General features: G+C 39.7%; 17 non-coding genes across 17 annotated transcripts; all 17 read right to left on the bottom strand.

Annotated features, from left to right (window-relative positions):
• Positions 1–858: 858 nt before the first annotated feature.
• trnan-guu lies at positions 859–932 on the bottom strand. The gene has a single exon. It is a non-coding gene; the product is annotated as a tRNA-Asn (tRNA).
• Positions 933–1,802: 870 nt separating this feature from the next.
• Positions 1,803–1,876, bottom strand: trnan-guu. The gene has a single exon. It is a non-coding gene; the product is annotated as a tRNA-Asn (tRNA).
• Positions 1,877–2,748: 872 nt separating this feature from the next.
• On the bottom strand, positions 2,749–2,822 carry trnan-guu. The gene has a single exon. It is a non-coding gene; the product is annotated as a tRNA-Asn (tRNA).
• Positions 2,823–3,693: 871 nt separating this feature from the next.
• Positions 3,694–3,767, bottom strand: trnan-guu. Its single transcript has one exon. It is a non-coding gene; the product is annotated as a tRNA-Asn (tRNA).
• An 872-nt stretch (positions 3,768–4,639) lies between these two features.
• On the bottom strand, positions 4,640–4,713 carry trnan-guu. Its single transcript has one exon. It is a non-coding gene; the product is annotated as a tRNA-Asn (tRNA).
• Positions 4,714–5,587: 874 nt separating this feature from the next.
• Positions 5,588–5,661, bottom strand: trnan-guu. The gene has a single exon. It is a non-coding gene; the product is annotated as a tRNA-Asn (tRNA).
• Positions 5,662–6,533: 872 nt separating this feature from the next.
• Positions 6,534–6,607, bottom strand: trnan-guu. The gene has a single exon. It is a non-coding gene; the product is annotated as a tRNA-Asn (tRNA).
• Positions 6,608–7,479: 872 nt separating this feature from the next.
• On the bottom strand, positions 7,480–7,553 carry trnan-guu. Its single transcript has one exon. It is a non-coding gene; the product is annotated as a tRNA-Asn (tRNA).
• Positions 7,554–10,344: 2,791 nt separating this feature from the next.
• On the bottom strand, positions 10,345–10,418 carry trnan-guu. Its single transcript has one exon. It is a non-coding gene; the product is annotated as a tRNA-Asn (tRNA).
• An 872-nt stretch (positions 10,419–11,290) lies between these two features.
• On the bottom strand, positions 11,291–11,364 carry trnan-guu. The gene has a single exon. It is a non-coding gene; the product is annotated as a tRNA-Asn (tRNA).
• Positions 11,365–12,236: 872 nt separating this feature from the next.
• Positions 12,237–12,310, bottom strand: trnan-guu. Its single transcript has one exon. It is a non-coding gene; the product is annotated as a tRNA-Asn (tRNA).
• Positions 12,311–13,182: 872 nt separating this feature from the next.
• trnan-guu lies at positions 13,183–13,256 on the bottom strand. The gene has a single exon. It is a non-coding gene; the product is annotated as a tRNA-Asn (tRNA).
• Positions 13,257–14,128: 872 nt separating this feature from the next.
• Positions 14,129–14,202, bottom strand: trnan-guu. The gene has a single exon. It is a non-coding gene; the product is annotated as a tRNA-Asn (tRNA).
• An 872-nt stretch (positions 14,203–15,074) lies between these two features.
• Positions 15,075–15,148, bottom strand: trnan-guu. Its single transcript has one exon. It is a non-coding gene; the product is annotated as a tRNA-Asn (tRNA).
• An 871-nt stretch (positions 15,149–16,019) lies between these two features.
• Positions 16,020–16,093, bottom strand: trnan-guu. The gene has a single exon. It is a non-coding gene; the product is annotated as a tRNA-Asn (tRNA).
• An 871-nt stretch (positions 16,094–16,964) lies between these two features.
• trnan-guu lies at positions 16,965–17,038 on the bottom strand. Its single transcript has one exon. It is a non-coding gene; the product is annotated as a tRNA-Asn (tRNA).
• Positions 17,039–17,910: 872 nt separating this feature from the next.
• trnan-guu lies at positions 17,911–17,984 on the bottom strand. Its single transcript has one exon. It is a non-coding gene; the product is annotated as a tRNA-Asn (tRNA).
• Positions 17,985–18,036: the final 52 nt, after the last annotated feature.

The raw sequence follows: 18,036 nt of genomic DNA, 5'->3' as shown, positions 1-18,036 counted from the left end.
ACCCTGACGCTTGATCGCTGGCCATTTGTGCTCTCATCCAACTGTACATGGAGTTTACGAAACAACAACACTTTGTTCCAATGGTTGTGTTAACGTGCATCGAAGGTGCAGCAACATTTTCAAGGAAGTAGACCTGTAGTTTTCTAATATTTGTTCGCTTTTTGAATGCCCTTAAAAGGGCAAAAATGTAGCGCAATGTTCGTCAGCGCAACATTATATTGAATGGCATCTGGCAGGAGTAAATTCAGCCACAATCTCAAACATATTCTGGGAAATATATATTTTAAACAACTGCATTTTCACAAATGTAATATATAATCGCCAAGGCCATTCAAAATAATAAGGGGACTGACTCTGGAAGAATGATGAAGTGGCTAGTCACTTTCATGGCGTATAGGCGTACATATACACACAAACACACTGGACAAACAATGTCCTTCTCGCGAGATAAATATAAATGCTAAGGTTATTCATGCCAGATTGACATCATTTACGTTGTCATACTATCCAGATTAATAAGAATAAATTATATGTTCCTTGGAGAACACAGAATGATCAAGCTATTGAGTAGCAGAAGATCAGAGACCATTGACAGCCATTTTACCAGTAGGTATAGCAACTTGTCATCTTTCATGTTCGACAACACACCAATCACATGTGACAACAGGAAACACAGCAGGTCAAAAGCAAGCTTACTGTAAGGCCAGGAAGGTCTTCCATATCACTAGAAACAGAAGGACAGCATCCCTGGGTGGGCTCAAATCACCAACTTTTAAATTAAGAGTCAAACTCACCAACCAATTGGACCACAGAGACTTGTCATATCCACATCATGGAGCACAACAAACTGAGAACTGTCGTCCCTGGGTGGGCTCGAACCACCAACCTTTAGATTAACAGTCTAACGCGCTAACCAATTGCGCCACAGAGACTTGTGGTGTATTTGACCCTGAAGCTTGATCGCTGTCCATTTGTGCTCTCATCCAAATGTACATGGAGTTTACGAAACAACAACACTTTGTTCCAATGGTTGTGTTAACGTGCATCGAAGGTGCAGCAACATTTTCAAGGAAGTAGACCTGTAGTTTTCTAATATTTGTTAGCTTTTTGAATGGCCTTAAAAGGGCAAAAATGTAGCAATGTTCGTCAGCGCAACATTATATTGAAAGGCATCTGGCAGGAGTAAATTCAGCCACAATCTCAAATATATTCTGATAAATATATATTGTAAACAACTGCATTTTCACAAATGTAATATATAATCGCCAAGCCTATTCAAAATAATAAGGGGACTGACTCTGGAAGAATGATGAAGTGGCAAGTCACTTTCATGGCGTATAGGCGTACATATACACACAAACACACTGGACAAATATTGTCCTTCTCGCGAGATAAATATAAATACTAAGGTTATTCATGCCAGATTGACATCATTTACGTTGTCATACTATCCAGATTAATAAGAATAAATTATATGTTCCTTGGAGAACACAGAATGATCAAGCTATTGAGTAGCAGAAGATCAGAGACCATTGACAGCCATTTTACCAGTAGGTATAGCAACTTGTCATCTTTCATGTTCGACAACACACCAATCACATGTGACAACAGGAAACACAGCAGGTCAAAAGCAAGCTTACTGTAAGGCCAGGAAGGTCTTCCATATCACTAGAAACAGAAGGACAGCATCCCTGGGTGGGCTCAAATCACCAACTTTTAAATTAAGAGTCAAACTCACCAACCAATTGGACCACAGAGACTTGTCATATCCACATCATGGAGCACAACAAACTGAGAACTGTCGTCCCTGGGTGGGCTCGAACCACCAACCTTTAGATTAACAGTCTAACGCGCTAACCAATTGCGCCACAGAGACTTGTGGTGTATTTGACCCTGAAGCTTGATCGCTGTCCATTTGTGCTCTCATCCAAATGTACATGGAGTTTACGAAACAACAACACTTTGTTCCAATGGTTGTGTTAACGTGCATCGAAGGTGCAGCAACATTTTCAAGGAAGTAGACCTGTAGTTTTCTAATATTTGTTAGCTTTTTGAATGGCCTTAAAAGGGCAAAAATGTAGCGCAATGTTCGTCAGCGCAACATTATATTGAAAGGCATCTGGCAGGAGTAAATTCAGCCACAATCTCAAATATATTCTGATAAATATATATTTTAAACAACTGCATTTTCACAAATGTAATATATAATCGCCAAGCCTATTCAAAATAATAAGGGGACTGACACTGGAAGAATGATGAAGTGGCAAGTCACTTTCATGGCGTATAGGCGTACATATACACACAAACACACTGGACAAACATTGTCCTTCTCGCGAGATAAATATAAATGCTAAGGTTATTCATGCCAGATTGACATCATTTACGTTGTCATACTATCCAGATTAATAAGAATAAATTATATGTTCCTTGGAGAACATAGAATGATCAAGCTATTGAGTAACAGAAGATCAGAGACCATTGACAGCCATTTTACCAGTAGGTATAGCAACTTGTCATCTTTCATGTTCAACAACACCCCAATCACATGTGACAACAGGAAACACAGCAGGTCAAAAGCAAGCTTACTGTAAGGCCAGGAAGGTCTTCCATATCACTAGAAACAGAGAGACAGCATTCCTGGGTGGGCTCAAATCACCAACTTTTAAATTAAGAGTCAAACTCACCAAACAATTGCACCACAGAGAGTTGTCATATCCAGATCATGGAGCCCAACAAACTGAAAACTGTTGTTCCTGGGTGGGCTCGAACCACCAACCTTTAGATTAACAGTCTAACGCGCTAACCAATTGCGCCACAGAGACTTGTGGTGTATTTGACCCTGAAGCTTGATCGCTGGCCATTTGTGCTCTCATCCAACTGTACATGGAGTTTACGAAACAACAACACTTTGTTCCAATGGTTGTGTTAACGTGCATCGAAGGTGCAGCAACATTTTCAAGGAAGTAGACCTGTAGTTTTCTAATATTTGTTAGCTTTTTGAATGCCCTTAAAAGGGCAAAAATGTAGCGCAATGTTCGTCAGCGCAACATTATATTGAATGGCATCTGGCAGGAGTAAATTCAGCCACAATCTCAAATATATTCTGAAAATATATATTTTAAACAACTGCATTTTCACAAATGTAATATATAATCGCCAAGCCTATTCAAAATAATAAGGGGACTGACTCTGGAAGAATGATGAAGTGGCAAGTCACTTTCATGGCGTATAGGCGTACATATACACACAAACACACTGGACAAACATTGTCCTTCTCGCGAGATAAATATAAATGCTAAGGTTATTCATGCCAGATTGACATCATTTACGTTGTCATACTATCCAGATTAATAAGAATAAATTATATGTTCCTTGGAGAACACAGAATGATCAAGCTATTGAGTAACAGAAGATCAGAGACCATTGACAGCCATTTTACCAGTAGGTATAGCAACTTGTCATCTTTCATGTTCAACAACACACCAATCACATGTGACAACAGGAAACACAGCAGGTCAAAAGCAAGCTTACTGTAAGGCCAGGAAGGTCTTCCATATCACTAGAAACAGAAGGACAGCATCCCTGGGTGGGCTCAAATCACCAACTTTTAAATTAAGAGTCAAACTCACCAACCAATTGGACCACAGAGACTTGTCATATCCACATCATGGAGCACAACAAACTGAGAACTGTCGTCCCTGGGTGGGCTCGAACCACCAACCTTTAGATTAACAGTCTAACGCGCTAACCAATTGCGCCACAGAGACTTGTGGTGTATTTGACCCTGAAGCTTGATCGCTGGCCATTTGTGCTCTCATCCAAATGTACATGGAGTTTACGAAACAACAACACTTTGTTCCAATGGTTGTGTTAACGTGCATCGAAGGTGCAGCAACATTTTCAAGGAAGTAGACCTGTAGTTTTCTAATATTTGTTAGCTTTTTGAATGGCCTTAAAAGGGCAAAAATGTAGCGCAATGTTCGTCAGCGCAACATTATATTGAAAGGCATCTGGCAGGAGTAAATTCAGCCACAATCTCAAATATATTCTGATAAATATATATTTTAAACAACTGCATTTTCACAAATGTAATATATAATCGCCAAGCCTATTCAAAATAATAAGGGGACTGACTCTGGAAGAATGATGAAGTGGCAAGTCACTTTCATGGCGTATAGGCGTACATATACACACAAACACACTGGACAAACATTGTCCTTCTCGCGAGATAAATATAAATACTAAGGTTATTCATGCCAGATTGACATCATTTACGTTGTCATACTATCCAGATTAATAAGAATAAATTATATGTTCCTTGGAGAACACAGAATGATCAAGCTATTGAGTAGCAGAAGATCAGAGACCATTGACAGCCATTTTACCAGTAGGTATAGCAACTTGTCATCTTTCATGTTCGACAACACACCAATCACATGTGACAACAGGAAACACAGCAGGTCAAAAGCAAGCTTACTGTAAGGCCAGGAAGGTCTTCCATATCACTAGAAACAGAAGGACAGCATCCCTGGGTGGGCTCAAATCACCAACTTTTAAATTAAGAGTCAAACTCACCAACCAATTGGACCACAGAGACTTGTCATATCCACATCATGGAGCACAACAAACTGAGAACTGTCGTCCCTGGGTGGGCTCGAACCACCAACCTTTAGATTAACAGTCTAACGCGCTAACCAATTGCGCCACAGAGACTTGTGGTGTATTTGACCCTGAAGCTTGATCGCTGTCCATTTGTGCTCTCATCCAAATGTACATGGAGTTTACGAAACAACAACACTTTGTTCCAATGGTTGTGTTAACGTGCATCGAAGGTGCAGCAACATTTTCAAGGAAGTAGACCTGTAGTTTTCTAATATTTGTTAGCTTTTTGAATGGCCTTAAAAGGGCAAAAATGTAGCGCAATGTTCGTCAGCGCAACATTATATTGAAAGGCATCTGGCAGGAGTAAATTCAGCCACAATCTCAAATATATTCTGATAAATATATATTGTAAACAACTGCATTTTCACAAATGTAATATATAATCGCCAAGCCTATTCAAAATAATAAGGGGACTGACTCTGGAAGAATGATGAAGTGGCAAGTCACTTTCATGGCGTATAGGCGTACATATATACACACAAACACACTGGACAAATATTGTCCTTCTCGCGAGATAAATATAAATACTAAGGTTATTCATGCCAGATTGACATCATTTACGTTGTCATACTATCCAGATTAATAAGAATAAATTATATGTTCCTTGGAGAACACAGAATGATCAAGCTATTGAGTAGCAGAAGATCAGAGACCATTGACAGCCATTTTACCAGTAGGTATAGCAACTTGTCATCTTTCATGTTCGACAACACACCAATCACATGTGACAACAGGAAACACAGCAGGTCAAAAGCAAGCTTACTGTAAGGCCAGGAAGGTCTTCCATATCACTAGAAACAGAAGGACAGCATCCCTGGGTGGGCTCAAATCACCAACTTTTAAATTAAGAGTCAAACTCACCAACCAATTGGACCACAGAGACTTGTCATATCCACATCATGGAGCACAACAAACTGAGAACTGTCGTCCCTGGGTGGGCTCGAACCACCAACCTTTAGATTAACAGTCTAACGCGCTAACCAATTGCGCCACAGAGACTTGTGGTGTATTTGACCCTGAAGCTTGATCGCTGTCCATTTGTGCTCTCATCCAAATGTACATGGAGTTTACGAAACAACAACACTTTGTTCCAATGGTTGTGTTAACGTGCATCGAAGGTGCAGCAACATTTTCAAGGAAGTAGACCTGTAGTTTTCTAATATTTGTTAGCTTTTTGAATGGCCTTAAAAGGGCAAAAATGTAGCGCAATGTTCGTCAGCGCAACATTATATTGAAAGGCATCTGGCAGGAGTAAATTCAGCCACAATCTCAAATATATTCTGATAAATATATATTTTAAACAACTGCATTTTCACAAATGTAATATATAATCGCCAAGCCTATTCAAAATAATAAGGGGACTGACTCTGGAAGAATGATGAAGTGGCAAGTCACTTTCATGGCGTATAGGCGTACATATACACACAAACACACTGGACAAACATTGTCCTTCTCGCGAGATAAATATAAATACTAAGGTTATTCATGCCAGATTGACATCATTTACGTTGTCATACTATCCAGATTAATAAGAATAAATTATATGTTCCTTGGAGAACACAGAATGATCAAGCTATTGAGTAACAGAAGATCAGAGACCATTGACAGCCATTTTACCAGTAGGTATAGCAACTTGTCATCTTTCATGTTCAACAACACACCAATCACATGTGACAACAGGAAACACAGCAGGTCAAAAGCAAGCTTACTGTAAGGCCAGGAAGGTCTTCCATATCACTAGAAACAGAAGGACAGCATCCCTGGGTGGGCTCAAATCACCAACTTTTAAATTAAGAGTCAAACTCACCAACCAATTGGACCACAGAGACTTGTCATATCCACATCATGGAGCACAACAAACTGAGAACTGTCGTCCCTGGGTGGGCTCGAACCACCAACCTTTAGATTAACAGTCTAACGCGCTAACCAATTGCGCCACAGAGACTTGTGGTGTATTTGACCCTGAAGCTTGATCGCTGTCCATTTGTGCTCTCATCCAAATGTACATGGAGTTTACGAAACAACAACACTTTGTTCCAATGGTTGTGTTAACGTGCATCGAAGGTGCAGCAACATTTTCAAGGAAGTAGACCTGTAGTTTTCTAATATTTGTTAGCTTTTTGAATGGCCTTAAAAGGGCAAAAATGTAGCGCAATGTTCGTCAGCGCAACATTATATTGAAAGGCATCTGGCAGGAGTAAATTCAGCCACAATCTCAAATATATTCTGATAAATATATATTGTAAACAACTGCATTTTCACAAATGTAATATATAATCGCCAAGCCTATTCAAAATAATAAGGGGACTGACTCTGGAAGAATGATGAAGTGGCAAGTCACTTTCATGGCGTATAGGCGTACATATACACACAAACACACTGGACAAATATTGTCCTTCTCGGGAGATAAATATAAATACTAAGGTTATTCATGCCAGATTGACATCATTTACGTTGTCATACTATCCAGATTAATAAGAATAAATTATATGTTCCTTGGAGAACACAGAATGATCAAGCTATTGAGTAGCAGAAGATCAGAGACCATTGACAGCCATTTTACCAGTAGGTATAGCAACTTGTCATCTTTCATGTTCAACAACACACCAATCACATGTGACAACAGGAAACACAGCAGGTCAAAAGCAAGCTTACTGTAAGGCCAGGAAGGTCTTCCATATCACTAGAAACAGAAGGACAGCATCCCTGGGTGGGCTCAAATCACCAACTTTTAAATTAAGAGTCAAACTCACCAACCAATTGGACCACAGAGACTTGTCATATCCACATCATGGAGCACAACAAACTGAGAACTGTCGTCCCTGGGTGGGCTCGAACCACCAACCTTTAGATTAACAGTCTAACGCGCTAACCAATTGCGCCACAGAGACTTGTGGTGTATTTGACCCTGAAGCTTGATCGCTGTCCATTTGTGCTCTCATCCAAATGTACATGGAGTTTACGAAACAACAACACTTTGTTCCAATGGTTGTGTTAACGTGCATCGAAGGTGCAGCAACATTTTCAAGGAAGTAGACCTGTAGTTTTCTAATATTTGTTAGCTTTTTGAATGGCCTTAAAAGGGCAAAAATGTAGCGCAATGTTCGTCAGCGCAACATTATATTGAAAGGCATCTGGCAGGAGTAAATTCAGCCAAAATCTCAAATATATTCTGATAAATATATATTGTAAACAACTGCATTTTCACAAATGTAATATATAATCGCCAAGCCTATTCAAAATAATAAGGGGACTGACACTGGAAGAATGATGAAGTGGCAAGTCACTTTCATGGCGTATAGGCGTACATATACACACAAACACACTGGACAAACATTGTCCTTCTCGCGAGATAACAATAAATGCTAAGGTTATTCATGCCAGATTGACATCATTTACGTTGTCATACTATCCAGATTAATAAGAATAAATGATATGTTCCTTGGAGAACATAGAATGATCAAGCTATTGAGTAACAGAAGATCAGAGACTATTGACAGCCATTTAAAACAGTAGGTATAGCAACTTGTCATCTTTCATGTTCAAGAACACATCAATCACATTTGACAACAGGAAACCACAGCATTGTCAAAAATCAAAACTTTCTGTAAAAATGATGCCAGAAAAATCTTCCATATCACTAGAAACAGAATGCAGCATTTTCCTGGGTGGGATCAAATCACTAAATTTTAAATTAAGTTAGTCAAACTCACCAACCAATTGGACCACAGAGACTTTGTCATATCCACATCATGGAGCCTCTCAACAAACTGGAACTTCCTGTCAAAGGGTGGGCTGATTTCAACCTTTTTAACAGTCTAACCTAACAAATTGCATTACACAGAGCTTGTGGTCCTATTTGACCCTGATTTGATCGCTGTCCATTTGTGCTCTCACCAAATGTACATGCTACGGTCACTTTGTTCAAATGGTTGTGTTAACAGCATCGAAGGTCCTCCCAAGTTTCTAATTGTCCCTAGAATTTCTAAGCAAATATTTGTTAGCAATGCTGGGCAAAAATGGGCAATGTTCTCCTAGCGCAACATTATATTGAAAGGCATCTGGCAGGAGTAAATTCAGCCAAAATCTCAAATCATATTCTGATAAATATTTATTGAAACAACTGCATTTTCACAAATGTAATATATAATCTGGCCAAGGATTCAAAATAATAAGGGGACTGACAACTGGAAGAATGATGAAGTGGCAAGTCACTTTTTCCACTGGGATTCTCTGCCTCTAACCCACAAACACACTGGACAAACTTGTCCTCTCTCGTGAGATAAATATAAATACTAAGGTTATTCATGCCAGATTGACATCATTTACGTTGTCATACTATCCAGATTAATAAGAATAAATGGGTTGTTCCTTGGAGAACACAGAATGATCAAGCCTTGTCTCAGGATGGTAAGTTGGTGGTTGAAGATTTCCCTCTGTGGTGTGGGGGCTGTGCTTTGGCAAATGGGAGACCCTGCTTGACAGCCATTTTACCAGTAGGTTATAGCAACTTGTCATCTTTCATGTTCCACAACACCCAATCACATGTGACAACAGGAAACCAGCAGGTCAAAAGCAAGTTTACTGTAAGGCCAGGAAGGTCTTCCATATCACTAGAAACAGAGGACAGCATCCCTGGGTGGGCTCAAATCACCAACTTTTAAATTAAGAGTCAAACTCACCAACCAATTGGACCACAGAGACCTGTCATATCCATGCCCCATGGACTACAACAAACTGATGTCTCCCTGGGTGGGCTCCACCACCAACCTTTAGATTAACAGTCTGGGCCCTAACCAATTCCCAGCTACACAGAGACTTGTGCTGTCCCCAGTGACCTGGCCATGATCCTGCTCCATTTGTGCTCTCATCCAATGTACATGGGTTTTACGAAACAACAACATCTTTGTTCCAATGGTTGTGTTAAATCTGCATCTGAAGGTGCAGCAACATTTTCAAGGAAGTAGACCTGTAGTTTTCTAATATTTGTTTGCTTTTCTGAATGGCCTTAAAACTGGGCAAAAATGTAGACCATGCTGGTCATTTATGAACATTATATTGAACATCTGGCAGGAGTAAATTCAGCCACAATCTCAAATATATTCTGATAAATATATATTGGCCTAAACAACTGCATTTTCACAAATGTAATATATAATTCTGTAAGCCTATTCAAAATAATAAGGGGACTGACTCTGGAAGAATGATGAAGTGGCAAGTCACTTTCATGGCGTATAGGCGTACATATACACACAAACACACTGGACAAATATTGTCCTTCTCGCTAAGGTTATTCATGCCAGATTGACATCATTTACGTTGTCATACTATCCAGATTAATAAGAATAAATTATATGTTCCTTGGAGAACACAGAATGATCAAGCTATTGAGTAACAGAAGATCAGAGACCATTGACAGCCATTTTACCAGTAGGTATAGCAACTTGTCATCTTTCATGTTCAACAACACCCCAATCACATGTGACAACAGGAAACACAGCAGGTCAAAAGCAAGCTTACTGTAAGGCCAGGAAGGTCTTCCATATCACTAGAAACAGAGAGACAGCATTCCTGGGTGGGCTCAAATCACCAACTTTTAAATTAAGAGTCAAACTCACCAAACAATTGGACCACAGAGAGTTGTCATATCCAGATCATGGAGCCCAACAAACTGAAAACTGTTGTTCCTGGGTGGGCTCGAACCACCAACCTTTAGATTAACAGTCTAACGCGCTAACCAATTGCGCCACAGAGACTTGTGGTGTATTTGACCCTGACGCTTGATCGCTGGCCATTTGTGCTCTCATCCAACTGTACATGGAGTTTACGAAACAACAACACTTTGTTCCAATGGTTGTGTTAACGTGCATCGAAGGTGCAGCAACATTTTCAAGGAAGTAGACCTGTAGTTTTCTAATATTTGTTCGCTTTTTGAATGCCCTTAAAAGGGCAAAAATGTAGCGCAATGTTCGTCAGCGCAACATTATATTGAATGGCATCTGGCAGGAGTAAATTCAGCCACAATCTCAAACATATTCTGATAAATATATATTTTAAACAACTGCATTTTCACAAATGTAATATATAATCGCCAAGCCTATTCAAAATAATAAGGGGACTGACTCTGGAAGAATGATGAAGTGGCAAGTCACTTTCATGGCGTATAGGCGTACATATACACACAAACACACTGGACAAATATTGTCCTTCTCGCGAGATAAATATAAATACTAAGGTTATTCATGCCAGATTGACATCATTTACGTTGTCATACTATCCAGATTAATAAGAATAAATTATATGTTCCTTGGAGAACACAGAATGATCAAGCTATTGAGTAGCAGAAGATCAGAGACCATTGACAGCCATTTTACCAGTAGGTATAGCAACTTGTCATCTTTCATGTTCGACAACACACCAATCACATGTGACAACAGGAAACACAGCAGGTCAAAAGCAAGCTTACTGTAAGGCCAGGAAGGTCTTCCATATCACTAGAAACAGAAGGACAGCATCCCTGGGTGGGCTCAAATCACCAACTTTTAAATTAAGAGTCAAACTCACCAACCAATTGGACCACAGAGACTTGTCATATCCACATCATGGAGCACAACAAACTGAGAACTGTCATCCCTGGGTGGGCTCGAACCACCAACCTTTAGATTAACAGTCTAACGCGCTAACCAATTGCGCCACAGAGACTTGTGGTGTATTTGACCCTGAAGCTTGATCGCTGTCCATTTGTGCTCTCATCCAAATGTACATGGAGTTTACGAAACAACAACACTTTGTTCCAATGGTTGTGTTAACGTGCATCGAAGGTGCAGCAACATTTTCAAGGAAGTAGACCTGTAGTTTTCTAATATTTGTTAGCTTTTTGAATGGCCTTAAAAGGGCAAAAATGTAGCGCAATGTTCGTCAGCGCAACATTATATTGAAAGGCATCTGGCAGGAGTAAATTCAGCCACAATCTCAAATATATTCTGATAAATATATATTTTAAACAACTGCATTTTCACAAATGTAATATATAATCGCCAAGCCTATTCAAAATAATAAGGGGACTGACTCTGGAAGAATGATGAAGTGGCAAGTCACTTTCATGGCGTATAGGCGTACATATACACACAAACACACTGGACAAATATTGTCCTTCTCGCGAGATAAATATAAATACTAAGGTTATTCATGCCAGATTGACATCATTTACGTTGTCATACTATCCAGATTAATAAGAATAAATTATATGTTCCTTGGAGAACACAGAATGATCAAGCTATTGAGTAGCAGAAGATCAGAGACCATTGACAGCCATTTTACCAGTAGGTATAGCAACTTGTCATCTTTCATGTTCGACAACACACCAATCACATGTGACAACAGGAAACACAGCAGGTCAAAAGCAAGCTTACTGTAAGGCCAGGAAGGTCTTCCATATCACTAGAAACAGAAGGACAGCATCCCTGGGTGGGCTCAAATCACCAACTTTTAAATTAAGAGTCAAACTCACCAACCAATTGGACCACAGAGACTTGTCATATCCACATCATGGAGCACAACAAACTGAGAACTGTCGTCCCTGGGTGGGCTCGAACCACCAACCTTTAGATTAACAGTCTAACGCGCTAACCAATTGCGCCACAGAGACTTGTGGTGTATTTGACCCTGAAGCTTGATCGCTGTCCATTTGTGCTCTCATCCAAATGTACATGGAGTTTACGAAACAACAACACTTTGTTCCAATGGTTGTGTTAACGTGCATCGAAGGTGCAGCAACATTTTCAAGGAAGTAGACCTGTAGTTTTCTAATATTTGTTAGCTTTTTGAATGGCCTTAAAAGGGCAAAAATGTAGCGCAATGTTCGTCAGCGCAACATTATATTGAAAGGCATCTGGCAGGAGTAAATTCAGCCACAATCTCAAATATATTCTGATAAATATATATTTTAAACAACTGCATTTTCACAAATGTAATATATAATCGCCAAGCCTATTCAAAATAATAAGGGGACTGACTCTGGAAGAATGATGAAGTGGCAAGTCACTTTCATGGCGTATAGGCGTACATATACACACAAACACACTGGACAAATATTGTCCTTCTCGCGAGATAAATATAAATACTAAGGTTATTCATGCCAGATTGACATCATTTACGTTGTCATACTATCCAGATTAATAAGAATAAATTATATGTTCCTTGGAGAACACAGAATGATCAAGCTATTGAGTAGCAGAAGATCAGAGACCATTGACAGCCATTTTACCAGTAGGTATAGCAACTTGTCATCTTTCATGTTCGACAACACACCAATCACATGTGACAACAGGAAACACAGCAGGTCAAAAGCAAGCTTACTGTAAGGCCAGGAAGGTCTTCCATATCACTAGAAACAGAAGGACAGCATCCCTGGGTGGGCTCAAATCACCAACTTTTAAATTAAGAGTCAAACTCACCAACCAATTGGACCACAGAGACTTGTCATATCCACATCATGGAGCACAACAAACTGAGAACTGTCGTCCCTGGGTGGGCTCGAACCACCAACCTTTAGATTAACAGTCTAACACGCTAACCAATTGCGCCACAGAGACTTGTGGTGTATTTGACCCTGAAGCTTGATCGCTGTCCATTTGTGCTCTCATCCAAATGTACATGGAGTTTACGAAACAACAACACTTTGTTCCAATGGTTGTGTTAACGTGCATCGAAGGTGCAGCAACATTTTCAAGGAAGTAGACCTGTAGTTTTCTAATATTTGTTAGCTTTTTGAATGGCCTTAAAAGGGCAAAAATGTAGCGCAATGTTCGTCAGCGCAACATTATATTGAAAGGCATCTGGCAGGAGTAAATTCAGCCACAATCTCAAATATATTCTGATAAATATATATTTTAAACAACTGCATTTTCACAAATGTAATATATAATCGCCAAGCCTATTCAAAATAATAAGGGGACTGACTCTGGAAGAATGATGAAGTGGCAAGTCACTTTCATGGCGTATAGGCGTACATATACACACAAACACACTGGACAAATATTGTCCTTCTCGCGAGATAAATATAAATACTAAGGTTATTCATGCCAGATTGACATCATTTACGTTGTCATACTATCCAGATTAATAAGAATAAATTATATGTTCCTTGGAGAACACAGAATGATCAAGCTATTGAGTAGCAGAAGATCAGAGACCATTGACAGCCATTTTACCAGTAGGTATAGCAACTTGTCATCTTTCATGTTCGACAACACACCAATCACATGTGACAACAGGAAACACAGCAGGTCAAAAGCAAGCTTACTGTAAGGCCAGGAAGGTCTTCCATATCACTAGAAACAGAAGGACAGCATCCCTGGGTGGGCTCAAATCACCAACTTTTAAATTAAGAGTCAAACTCACCAACCAATTGGACCACAGAGACTTGTCATATCCACATCATGGAGCACAACAAACTGAGAACTGTCGTCCCTGGGTGGGCTCGAACCACCAACCTTTAGATTAACAGTCTAACGCGCTAACCAATTGCGCCACAGAGACTTGTGGTGTATTTGACCCTGAAGCTTGATCGCTGTCCATTTGTGCTCTCATCCAAATGTACATGGAGTTTACGAAACAACAACACTTTGTTCCAATGGTTGTGTTAACGTGCATCGAAGGTGCAGCAACATTTTCAAGGAAGTAGACCTGTAGTTTTCTAATATTTGTTAGCTTTTTGAATGGCCTTAAAAGGGCAAAAATGTAGCGCAATGTTCGTCAGCGCAACATTATATTGAAAGGCATCTGGCAGGAGTAAATTCAGCCACAATCTCAAATATATTCTGATAAATATATATTTTAAACAACTGCATTTTCACAAATGTAATATATAATCGCCAAGCCTATTCAAAATAATAAGGGGACTGACTCTGGAAGAATGATGAAGTGGCAAGTCACTTTCATGGCGTATAGGCGTACATATACACACAAACACACTGGACAAATATTGTCCTTCTCGCGAGATAAATATAAATACTAAGGTTATTCATGCCAGATTGACATCATTTACGTTGTCATACTATCCAGATTAATAAGAATAAATGATATGTTCCTTGGAGAACATAGAATGATCAAGCTATTGAGTAACAGAAGATCAGAGACTATTGACAGCCATTTTACCAGTAGGTATAGCAACTTGTCATCTTTCATGTTCAACAACACCCCAATCACATGTGACAACAGGAAACACAGCAGGTCAAAAGCAAGCTTACTGTAAGGCCAGGAAGGTCTTCCATATCACTAGAAACAGAGAGACAGCATTCCTGGGTGGGCTCAAATCACCAACTTTTAAATTAAGAGTCAAACTCACCAAACAATTGCACCACAGAGACTTGTCATATCCAGATCATGGAGCCCAACAAACTGAAAACTGTTGTTCCTGGGTGGGCTCGAACCACCAACCTTTAGATTAACAGTCTAACGCGCTAACCAATTGCGCCACAGAGACTTGTGGTGTATTTGACCCTGACGCTTGATCGCTGGCCATTTGTGCTCTCATCCAACTGTACATGGAGTTTACGAAACAACAACACTTTGTTCCAATGGTTGTGTTAACGTGCATCGAAGGTGCAGCAACATTTTCAAGGAAGTAGACCTGTAGTTTTCTAATATTTGTTAGCTTTTTGAATGGCCTTAAAAGGGCAAAAATGTAGCGCAATGTTCGTCAGCGCAACATTATATTGAAAGGCATCTGGCAGGAGTAAATTCAGCCACAATCTCAAATATATTCTGATAAATATATATTTAAACAACTGCATTTTCACAAATGTAATATATAATCGCCAAGCCTATTCAAAATAATAAGGGGACTGACTCTGGAAGAATGATGAAGTGGCAAGTCACTTTCATGGCGTATAGGCGTACATATACACACAAACACACTGGACAAACATTGTCCTTCTCGCGAGATAAATATAAATACTAAGGTTATTCATGCCAGATTGACATCATTTACGTTGTCATACTATCCAGATTAATAAGAATAAATTATATGTTCCTTGGAGAACACAGAATGATCAAGCTATTGAGTAACAGAAGATCAGAGACCATTGACAGCCATTTTACCAGTAGGTATAGCAACTTGTCATCTTTCATGTTCAACAACACACCAATCACATGTGACAACAGGAAACACAGCAGGTCAAAAGCAAGCTTACTGTAAGGCCAGGAAGGTCTTCCATATCACTAGAAACAGAAGGACAGCATCCCTGGGTGGGCTCAAATCACCAACTTTTAAATTAAGAGTCAAACTCACCAACCAATTGGACCACAGAGACTTGTCATATCCACATCATGGAGCACAACAAACTGAGAACTGTCGTCCCTGGGTGGGCTCGAACCACCAACCTTTAGATTAACAGTCTAACGCGCTAACCAATTGCGCCACAGAGACTTGTGGTGTATTTGACCCTGAAGCTTGATCGCTGTCCATTTGTGCTCTCATCCAAATGTACATGGAGTTTACGAAACAACAACACTTTGTTCCAATGGTTGTGTTAACGTGCATCGAAGGTGCAGCAACATTTTCAAGGAAGTAGACCTGTAGTTTTCTAATATTTGTTAGCTTTTTGAATGGCCTTAAAAGGGCAAAAATGTAGCGCAATGTTCGTCAGCGCAACATTATATTGAAAGGCATCTGGCAGGAGTAAATTCAGCCACAATCTCAAATATATTCTGATAAATATATATTTAAACAACTGCATTTTCACAAATGTAATATATAATCGCCAAGCCTATTCAAAATAATAAGGGGACTGACACTGGAAGAATGATGAAGTGGCAAGTCACTTTCATGGCGTATAGGCGTACATATACACACAAACACACTGGACAAACATTGTCCTTCTCGCGAGATAAATATAAATGCTAAGGTTATTCATGCCAGATTGACATCATTTACGTTGTCATACTATCCAGATTAATAAGAATAAATTATATGTTCCTTGGAGAACATAGAATGATCAAGCTATTGAGTAACAGAAGATCAGAGACTATTGACAGCCATTTTACCAGTAGGTATAGCAACTTGTCATCTTTCATGTTCAACAACACCCCAATCACATGTGACAACAGGAAACACAGCAGGTCAAAAGCAAGCTTACTGTAAGGCCAGGAAGGTCTTCCATATCACTAGAAACAGAGAGACAGCATTCCTGGGTGGGCTCAAATCACCAACTTTTAAATTAAGAGTCAAACTCACCAAACAATTGCACCACAGAGACTTGTCATATCCAGATCATGGAGCCCAACAAACTGAAAACTGTTGTTCCTGGGTGGGCTCGAACCACCAACCTTTAGATTAACAGTCTAACGCGCTAACCAATTGCGCCACAGAGACTTGTGGTGTATTTGACCCTGACGCTTGATCGCTGGCCATTTGTGCTCTCATCCAACTGTACATGGAGTTTACGAAACAACAACACTTTGTTCCAATGGTTGTGTTAACGTGCATCGAAGGTGCAGCAACATTTTCAAGGAAGTAGACCTGTAGTTTTCTAATATTTGTTAGCTTTTTGAATGCCCTTAAAAGGGCAAAAATGTAGCGCAATGTTCGTCAGCGCAACATTATATTGAATGGCATCTGGCAGGAGTAAATTCAGCCACAATCTCAAACATATTCTGGGAAATATATATTTTAAACAACTGCATTTTCACAAATGTAATATATAATCGCCAAGCCTATTCAAAATAATAAGGGGACTGACTCTGGAAGAATGATGAAGTGGCAAGTCACTTTCATGGCGTATAGGCGTACATATACACACAAACACACTGGACAAATATTGTCCTTCTCGCGAGATAAATATAAATGCTAAGGTTATTCATGCCAGATTGACATCATTTACGTTGTCATACTATCCAGATTAATAAGAATAAATTATATGTTCCTTGGAGAACACAGAATGATCAAGCTATTGAGTAGCAGAAGATCAGAGACCATTGACAGCCATTTTACCAGTAGGTATAGCAACTTGTCATCTTTCATGTTCAACAACACACCAATCACATGTGACAACAGGAAACACAGCAGGTCAAAAGCAAGCTTACTGTAAGGCCAGGAAGGTCTTCCATATCACTAGAAACAGAAGGACAGCATCCCTGGGTGGGCTCAAATCACCAACTTTTAAATTAAGAGTCAAACTCACCAACCAATTGGACCACAGAGACTTGTCATATCCACATCATGGAGCACAACAAACTGAGAACTGTCGTCCCTGGGTGGGCTCGAACCACCAACCTTTAGATTAACAGTCTAACGCGCTAACCAATTGCGCCACAGAGACTTGTGGTGTATTTGACCCTGAAGCTTGATCGCTGTCCATTTGTGCTCTCATC

Source organism: Oncorhynchus gorbuscha, unplaced genomic scaffold (genome assembly GCF_021184085.1).
Source record: "Oncorhynchus gorbuscha isolate QuinsamMale2020 ecotype Even-year unplaced genomic scaffold, OgorEven_v1.0 Un_scaffold_2634, whole genome shotgun sequence".
NCBI classification, from domain to species: domain Eukaryota; kingdom Metazoa; phylum Chordata; class Actinopteri; order Salmoniformes; family Salmonidae; genus Oncorhynchus; species Oncorhynchus gorbuscha.
Note: the sequence above shows the minus strand (reverse complement) of the source record. Positions and strands in the feature narration are given on the sequence as shown.